Genomic DNA, 9650 nt, shown 5'->3' with positions numbered 1-9650 from the left:
AGGTATAACCCAGGAGTGGACATGCCCTACTAAATCCCATATTCAGTTTCTCAGGTATACCAACCTTAATATTTCACATGAGCATTTACCTCTTCAGACTCATGCAGAGAAACAGGCCCTCCTGTGACCCATCACCTGTCTTAATCCCTGTCCATGTGATGATAAATTTCTCTCACCAAAAGGGCCTCTATTGTTGATTAAATGTGTGATGTGCATATTCCAGCAGTTTGTATTATTTAAAGGCTGAAGTTTTTTATGTTTTCTTCCCTCATTCTCTTTAGAAATACTTAAAATGTTTTGAGGTAACTTTTTTTTACCTTCATTTTGAATCCTCAAAGATACTATGCCAACTTTTCCAGTCAGCTACATTATAGTATCAAATTGAGGTTGCTGTCACAGTGACACAGAGAACAGAAATCCTGTAAAGAGTAGGAACCTATCTTTCAAAAGTCAGAAGGTCCTGTGATTCGCAGCAATATGAGCTATGCCCTTACAAAAACTAACTTTGCTTTTCAGGTGCCTTTTTATAAAAAGATGAGGCTAAAAAATGTAAAGGTGAAAATGAGTTAAAAATGAATTCTTTATGCAAATATCACATTTTACTTCCAAATTCCTAAGTACAATTATCCATCATGTTCCAGAAAGACAGTGATAACTAAAAAAAGAAGATAACAGCTAAGTACTGTGGCAGACCAGTTATAGTGAATGCTAAAAATTACTTCTTTACAAATTCATTCTCAACCCCTTCTGTTCTTTTGATTTATGTGTCATATGACTTCTTAATCTCTAGATTTTATCTCTTTTTTTTTTTGAGATACCCCACTAAGCAGCTTACATTTAAGGGAGAGTGGGAAATAAAATTGGCTTTATTTCTGTACAAGGCAGATTGTATCTTTCCCAAAGACTTTTTATGATAGTTCTGTGCAAAAGATATTACTTTTTTTCTGTGTATACCTGCAGTGTTCATCCAAATTAGTCTTCATGTTATACAAGAAGTTTCTCATTAAAGGTATAGGCAATAACTGTTCACTTTTTCCTCCAAAGATTATTTCAGCAACACAATAAATCAAAATTATCTAGCAGAATTGTGAAATGAGAAGGAGAGAGATGAAGGAAAGTTGAGAGCATGAATACTATCTTTCAAATCTTTCTGGAAAAAACAACTTATTTTAGCACAGAAGCATATCAGGTTATCACTGCATATAAAGATCCAATACTGAGATCACAAGGCTGTGCTACAAACAAATTTGAAAGAGATGACCATACAAAACAGAAAAGCCACACATCTTTGCAAATTTCTATATCCATAGTACTTGTAAAAACGTCTTAAAAAGCTCTAAAATATTTATTTTTCTCTAAGATACATAGATAGATGATAAATAGATTTTTTTTAAAAATAGAAATAGCACTTACAGCGTAGACATTTAATCTGATTCCTATTGAAAAGCAAAAAACTCACCATTAAGTAATGGGTAAAAGGATTTTCATCAGATAACTTAATCAGCATTTGTGAGAATTTCTTTGCATGTCTATACTTTACAACTACGTGTAACACTTCCTAAGTGTATAGAATTTAAAAAGAGCAGGCTTCGCATTAAGGTTTTCTGGGTTATTTGTCAATTCCTTATAATTGCAGACAGATACTAGTTTCTCAAGATATCATTCCTGTGAGTGCACCAGCACTTATAACTGAAACAGCCATCAGAGCTTGCTTAATTCATGAAGCTACCACATCAACTATGTGAGGATTCACCATGGGCAGAGATGCTTCACATGAAAAAAATTGAAAAACTGTAATTGTTTCCTGTGACAATATCTGTTTTCATTGTGATCACCAGCAAAGGGTGATCTATGAACAAAAAAAACCCAAAAAACCCAAGAATTTTTTTATTGATTTTGTAACGGCCTTTCCATTCAGGAATAGAAACCACATAACCACAAATATCAAAACATTTTCCTCAAGAAAAACAAAACCAGTACATTTCAGTGATTACATCTTTGGTGAGAATTGAAACAACTGCAGTTTTCACCAGGTAACATTTAAGATAAATATTTTCTTGCAACTCAGGAGTCTTAAAAAACACCAAAACAATCCTCCCATAATAGCGTGACTAAGCGGGATTAATTTGTGACTAAGTGATGATGAGGAACACTGGCTTGTTGACATTCCAGACGTACAAAGCAAAGTGAAGCAGGTCCCCAGGCAGGTGTAAAGGAGAGCCCTTTATTGCAAAACCCAGGCCTTTTTAAGCAGTTAGCCCATTATCAGTTATATTCCATTTAAGTATAACAAATACAATTCAAGCAACCACCATACACCCCAATGGGAACACAAAATGGTTACATAATTTGTTTTTCTACCTCCAGTTCAGCTGAGTCACTTTCCCATAGCCCTTCTTTGCTTAGCCAAAGTAGCAGGCCTGAGCCATGAATTTACAAGGGTAACAAGGCCCTTATTTTATAAGGTTCTACCTATATGGAACATCCAGTGAGAACTTTCTAATCATCCAAAAGAAGGATATTATCTAGGTCAAGTCCAAATCACACAATTGGCATGATATCACTGTAGCACTCAACCTTTCCTCATAGTACCATGTCCCGTTTCTTGTAATTTTCTTTCCCTTCATTATTTCTCATGAAATATCATGCAGATACAGATGGCACCTGAAATAAATACATAAACTAATAAATAAATAATCAGTGCTATTTCAGCTGTATTTTTAGTAGGGATTTTAAATGGACAAATTGTAATCCAGAGAAAAAAATATTAAGCAAACCCAGAACAGGAAAGCTGTAGCTAGAGAGAAAACATATCACATACTCATTTGCTGAAATATTGTGCATATTCAGTGCAATATTTATGCATATTTTCAGTGTAGAAAAGTGTTATCCTCACTGCTAGGGTTTCTCCTTCATATTATATGGGAGGACAGTGCATACTGAGAAAACTTGGTGCAAAGAAACCCATTTGCTTTATAGCTAAAATATTTGGAATGCTGGACAACAGTACTGTAAGAACAGGACTATCAGTAATAATATTATAACTACCTTTTTTCTTCTTAGGTATAACTTTGATCAGTTCTTTCATATTTAAATAATTTAGGGAAGCCAACAACAAAATTATGCAACTATCTTTTAACATAGTGCAGAAGTCTATATTATGTCATCTAAAAATTTGATTTTCAATGACGGTAGTCCTTCTTATTCTTGCATTTTCTCTATTTTATTACTGAAATTGTAATGGAAAGGGTGAGGACGGAAAAATTAAAATCAATAAAGGAGATATTAATACATGACTCTTTCCCTCCTCTGTTTCTTAGTGAGATAAGACTTCAGAATTAAGAACATTAATATCATTTAATTGGTTCATTAAATGTCTTCTACAGCTCTGTCACTTAAATAACACTGTATCCTGCTTTCCAGAAATATAAATAGGACAGGTCCTTTGGTCAAAAAGCTCGAATTCAGGCAGATATTGAATGTAAAGCAGCTGTTTCACCTGCACAAGGTTCCACTAACTAGGAAGACAAGACATAAGGCTGCAATGACGGTGGGAGAAGTCAGAAATAATCTCTGCCATCTGACTTGATTAGAAACTCCATTATGGTTCTCCCACTGGGAATCACACTTACCTACACCTGGGGCAATGTGGATATGCATGAAGAGAAGCTCTGTGAAGCTGTAGGGGCTTGGCTGAGTCAGGATCCCTGAGAGACCCACCAGGGCTCTGTTAAACCACAAACCAACCCAGAAGGAGTTCTGATGAAAATACAGGTGAATTAATTTTCCCCCCTTTCTTTGGTTTTGCTTTTTAGCCCTCAACATTTTTATTTCACAAGTCTTTTCAGGTAATGCCATCTTGTATATACTATATTGAAGCAGAACAAAAGAAAAGGAGAAATAAAGCTTCAGAGAAGTAGATTCTGATCTCTTCCCATCATTTAGTACTGCTGCAAATAAAAAGGTCAAAAGAGAGAAAGAAATGCATCCTACTGTTCTCTTATACTGAAGCATTATTTTTTTCTCAAAGAATCAACCAGGAACTGAACAGAAATTCTTCTTTTTTTCAGTAAGTGTCAAAAGCCCTCTACTAAAGAGGTGCAGTGTGGAGATGGATCACTTGTCAATCACTGTCTGAATAGCAGCCATTGAGTAAACCTGCTATCTTGGTTGCTAATGGTTGATAAGTCAATTCCATGAACCTTGCAAAAGACATACAGAAAGCACCCCACCCTTTTTATTTTAGCTCATGAGAAGAAGGCTGAGTTTTAAAGACAAATTTTGAAGGTTTGCTTGTTTGCTCTGTCAGATACAGTACAAGGGGGGGGGGGGGGGAGGAAACATGCAAAAATCTGAATTAAGGGATTTGCCCTTCTAAAACTGTGTCTTTTGGAGCACTGTGTCTTTAAGCATTGATTGGCAAAGGCTGGCAGGAATCCATACATGTTTTTTGTTGTATGCTAAACTGTCATCCTCTCTGTAATATAGATTGTGCTTGAATGCTATCAGAGAGCCTTAGAGTTTCCCCTATTTAATATTGAGAACTGCCCCTACATCCTCTCACTTGGTCTGTCCCTCCTAAAGTTATGTTTATAGCACTGGGATTTATGGAAAGTTTTTTTAAAATTATTTATATGTAAACAGTTCTGCATTTTCTTCCATCTTTTTAAGTTGTGAGGGTCTAGACTAATACTAATTAGCAATGTGATTCTGAAAGCAGAGGTTGATTGGGTTTAAGTAGTCTGAACCCTCTTGCCAATCACACAGCGATATTCAGCCTTAAACTTCAATGCCTTGTTTCTACAAATAACTACAAACATTTACACAAACTAACTCGCAAAATAATATATAAACACACAGTGTTTATATATTCACACTGTGAAAAATGTGCTTCACTCAAGGGAGCATGTTACAGAGCTCCTCATGTCAAATGCCAACCAGCTTGGTTCTACCACTGATTACCCAGAGAAGGATGATTGGACAATTACAGCCAAGCACCAGCCTCTCGCCAGGGCAGTGCCTGAGCTGGGGCTGCCTGCCCTTCAGGGCTGGTGAGGAAATCCCCCATCCACTTTCCCTTATTACAGCTTTAATCTGCTTCCTAAGTAGGGCAAGCATAAATATGCTTCCCTAAGAACTGATAAGAAATTCACCTCAATTAACACTTATCACTGCTTCAAATGGCAGCGCAGGGCGAGGGAAAGATTATACATCTTAAAGTTCACAGCTCCTTGTTTTGAGGATAACAGTGATAAACACCTAACAAAAAGTTAGCAGCAAGTTTATCCCCAGCAAAAAATGCATGATAGCAATCATATAAATTTTTGAATATTTATTAGTGATTGTAAACAGACCTGTTTACAAACAAGTAAAAACTTGTAAAACATGCATTATAGCATTATTATGTTGCTGTAAAGAGTTGGACTTCAGGGTTCTTACAGACTTCTATATCACATAGCCCTGACACCAAATGGACTCCTACCAAATCTCTGCTTCACTCTATAACAGATTCGGACTTATGACCGCTCGGGGCTCCGTACAGCCCTGCCCGGCCTCGGTCCTGCTGGGCCAGGAGCACTCCCAGGACACAGCCCAGCCCAGCCCAGCCTCAGCCCATCCCTCTGCCCATTGTGGTGCCAGGTGAAATAAACACGGGCATGAGTTCTTTCTCCTTTTTAATGCCTTTATTAAAAGCAATCAGCTCAGGTGCTGAGAACAGACAGGTCACACTCACCACTGCCGCTCCCAGGAGTGATGAGAAGGAGAAGGGCAGCTTTGTCCACTGGTCTGTGGGCAGAGCTGGGGGCTCAATCCTCACAAGAGCATCATGAGATTGCCCACTTTCTGCTTTAACAGTTGAGCTCCTCTGTCTAGCCAACATCCTTTAGGTTAGGGTGAGGGGTAAAAAGTGTCTTAGCAGATACTTGATTCTTTTCCTCGCATCTAGACATCACTTTGATTCATCCATTTCATGTTGGCTCACTGTTTTTAGGGGTTTTTGGCTAGTTTTGGTGAGGAGCTTCTCCCATTGCATGCTGGTTCCAAGGTCATTTGCATGCTAGCTCCAAGGTCTCCTCCCCTTCACCACCTGGGTGCCATCCTCCAGGAAGCAGCAGGGTGCTTCTGGAGAAAAGGAGGAATTCTTAACCATCAACAACAGGTAGTTAACAAAAACTACAGATGACTACAATAACAAACAGAACTCCACCCTGGCAGCACCTGGCCCAACCTGTTAGCTCCGCAACCTTTTTTAAAAAATGGGCAGCTTTTCTACTCATAACACCTGGGGATGCCCCGGTGTCCCCAAGCTCTACCCTGACCCAAAGGGACCCCCAGGGAGCTGCTGGCAGAGAGGTGTGGCTGTTTTGGGTATGTCCAGTACGCAGGATGAATCACCTGAAATTAGCAGAGAATTTCAGAGCTACTTTCTATATGATTCAAAGAAAAGAGGTAATTTTCTTACATTTCCTAACAACCTTCCCAAATGAAAAAAGATAAAGACATTTTTTTCAGTATCTTTTTAAAAAATACTGTGACCTCCAGGAAAACTTCCATCCCTCTGAATAACCACATGCCCAAGAAAGGCACAAGTTTTTTTTTCCGTAGTTTTTAATTCTGCCCCTAGCAGATTCCATAAGCTTATTGTTTGATTTTAGTTGACGTTTTTTGCTGCAATCACACTTTTTTTTTAAATATAACTATACAGATCACTTGGATCATGCAAGTTTTTGTACATAATCCAATCGAAGTCTGTATTTGAGAAAAGATATTCACCATATTCATCACTTCGAAAGATCAAGACTTTACACATAAATCAAGTCTCTCACCCTAAAACAACCAAAAATTCAAGAGCCAATGAAAGGGTTTATAGGAGAACAATTATTTCACTTCAGTCTTCTTTTACTTTTAACATAATTAATTTCTCCTTCCTTAAAACTGTCTCCTGAATGAATTACTTCATAGACACAGTGGTACTTGAAAAGTCCCTTAATATTTCTAACATTCTTAATGAGCAGAATTTTCTGTATTAACCTTTCCCCATCACTGGCTGAAAAATCTAAACTAAACTAGGCCAGGGCAAGACATATAGAGCTTGGTAGTCTTCAAATCTCTGGTGAACTGTCTCTGGGAGTGCTTATTACGATGCAATAGTGAGAGCAGGAGCTGCTGAAGCACAAGTCAGCATTTGTAAATGGTTCACCCTGACAGCTGTCTGCTATCTGCACTCCAAAGAGTCCCTTTTAATGTACTAAAACTATCCAATAGGAAATCTTTTTCCCTTTTCCCACCTTAACGCTTAAATGCATTGGTCTAGTCTGCTCTGCCCACACAACTAGTTAATATGGTGGTACAAACATTTACCATAGCTGCATGTGTGTTTAACTCATTCATCAACAAACAAGGGAAATAGAAAAACAAATGTTCCAACAGGCACCTAGGAATCCATCCTTACAGCATCCTTAGCCATATTGTTTGACTGGTTCATATTGCTATTTCCTTTCTTTCTGTACCATGACTTTTCTCTCTCTCACATATACTGTGGACACATGTTAATTTTTTTTTCTATATATATTATGTGCTGTAATCATATTGCAAAGGTTCTATTGTCATTACATTGCAAAGGTCCCATATTGCTAGAGTTCCATACCTCCATGATGTTTCTTGTAGGGAGCTCCTCCAGGCACTGACTCTGCCTTGTCCTTGCAGTAGCCAACTAATCCAAGTTTCCACCAGTCCACTCTTTTATACCACTTGTTCTTACTGGCTACTGGTGTGGCCTGTTAACATCAGGCCTGCTCCTAATCTTTAGTAATTGGTTCAGCTGCAACTCTTTAGGGGGTAAGATTATATTCTATACCACCTTAATTTGCCCATACTGTATCCCCCTACAATTATGTACTCTCAGGAAAGAAAAATCTTTTTTTTTTCTTAGCTAGATTAAAACTTAGCAGCAGAGTCACAGTTGAATAAAGTTTAGTTAAAAAGACAACTGACTATTGAAGACTTTACAGTAAATGGTGGAAATATGAAAAGTGTCACTCTAGAGGAGTTGCAAAAGAAAAAAATATGCTGATCTTAAGCAGTTTCAGTCAATGACTGAGTAGTATTTGATATTCATTAAAGAGGGAGGTAGCTCATAGTATTTAACTGATGAATGATTAAACTAACAATGAAGTGTTAGATTGAAATTTCTGTGATTGGAAAAACTTTTAACTGGAGGCAAACCAATTTACTATACAGTAAATTGAATGTTCTAAAGGGAAAATTAATTTCTTCAGTGGTCATTATATAAGGGATTTCATTAATCTTTTTTGTTCTTGCTTTTGTTCTGTCTTTATAAAATAAAATACCTTATTTTTCTGACAAAGTCTGATATACCGAAAAAGAGACTGTCCTGCCATGTGTAAAATAAATATTATGAAAAATAAGCAGGAATTTCAAGCTTATTCTACCATTGCCTTTGCAGAGTCACAGTCACTATTAAACAGAAATGAACAATGTCTGTTGTCTTGAAAATCATTGGCCACTGCAGGTACTAAAATAAACTTTGTTTTTCTTTTATATATCTCACAAGTTACCAAAGAAACATATGGAGTTCTTTACAAGAAGGAATGACTGCAGAGCTTTGATTGTCATGGTTATTGTGTTTTCAGTACAACCTTCCCCTGGGAAATGGCAGAAGAGGTCCCTGGCTGTATCTGCCAAAATTCAATATATATTTACAGTATGCAGCATAACATAATTTGCCACAATAAAGAAGAAAAAATAGAGGTGAAGATATTGTGTGAGATGTCAGAATGAAAAAGAAGTTTGAAGCTATACATCCTTTAAAAGAGGCAAGATAAAAGAACAAGCAATAAAACTGAGACTTCAGAAAATCCTGAATTTGACCTAGCTCTAATGCCATCAAATCCTCTGCAGGTAGTCTCAATGAGAACAGAAATAAACAAATAATAAGCACTTAGAGTATAGCCTGGTGACTGGAATGAAGAAAACATAAATCAACAGGGATCAATTGTTCTCTGTCTTTTCTAATAAAAAAAACTTAAATATCAAATTAAGCCATTTTACTTCAGGTTAAAAAACCTGAAGAGGTATTATTTCTTCATACAATTAATAGCTAAGTTATATTTTTACTACAGGATGCTGAAGAAGCAAATCTTTATGACTGGACAACATCACAGCAGAAAGTATATCAGGACTATTAAGCACAAAAATAACAATTTTCACTTCAAGCACTCACTCTCACCCGTTATTAATTATGGAAGTCTGGGAAAATATTTCAGTAAAATATTATAATTTTATTGCCTGTATCTTTTATCACTCACTATCACCCACTGTTCTTCCAATATTTAGTATTTGTCAGTGCTGGAGACAAAAGCCTAAGAAAGGAATTTCAGCCTGATTTATGTAACTGTCAAGTGTTTCTAAAAATACATAAATATGTGTACCTGAAGATGATGCCTTTCTCAGATGACAATTTTTTTAAAATCAAAAGTTATCAGACATTTAGAAAATAACATATCTTCAATTAAAAAAAATTAGTGTGTTTGAACAACACAAAACACTTAATGATTACTACTCAAATGATATTCAACCATATTCTTACAGACTGCAAACTGAGAATCAAAAACACTTTGTGTTTGCAG

General features: G+C 36.7%; 1 long non-coding RNA gene across 1 annotated transcript; it reads right to left on the bottom strand.

The window, feature by feature from the left end:
- Positions 1-1872: 1872 nt before the first annotated feature.
- Positions 1873-7714, bottom strand: LOC135446598 (uncharacterized). Its single transcript, XR_010439849.1, has 3 exons — positions 7649-7714; positions 3633-3759; positions 1873-2664 (listed from the first exon to the last, which is right to left on the bottom strand). It is a non-coding gene; the product is annotated as an uncharacterized LOC135446598 (long non-coding RNA).
- Positions 7715-9650: the final 1936 nt, after the last annotated feature.

This window comes from Zonotrichia leucophrys, chromosome 1, assembly GCF_028769735.1.
Source record: "Zonotrichia leucophrys gambelii isolate GWCS_2022_RI chromosome 1, RI_Zleu_2.0, whole genome shotgun sequence".
In the NCBI taxonomy this organism is placed as follows: domain Eukaryota; kingdom Metazoa; phylum Chordata; class Aves; order Passeriformes; family Passerellidae; genus Zonotrichia; species Zonotrichia leucophrys.
This window is presented reverse-complemented; position numbering and strand designations above follow the sequence as displayed.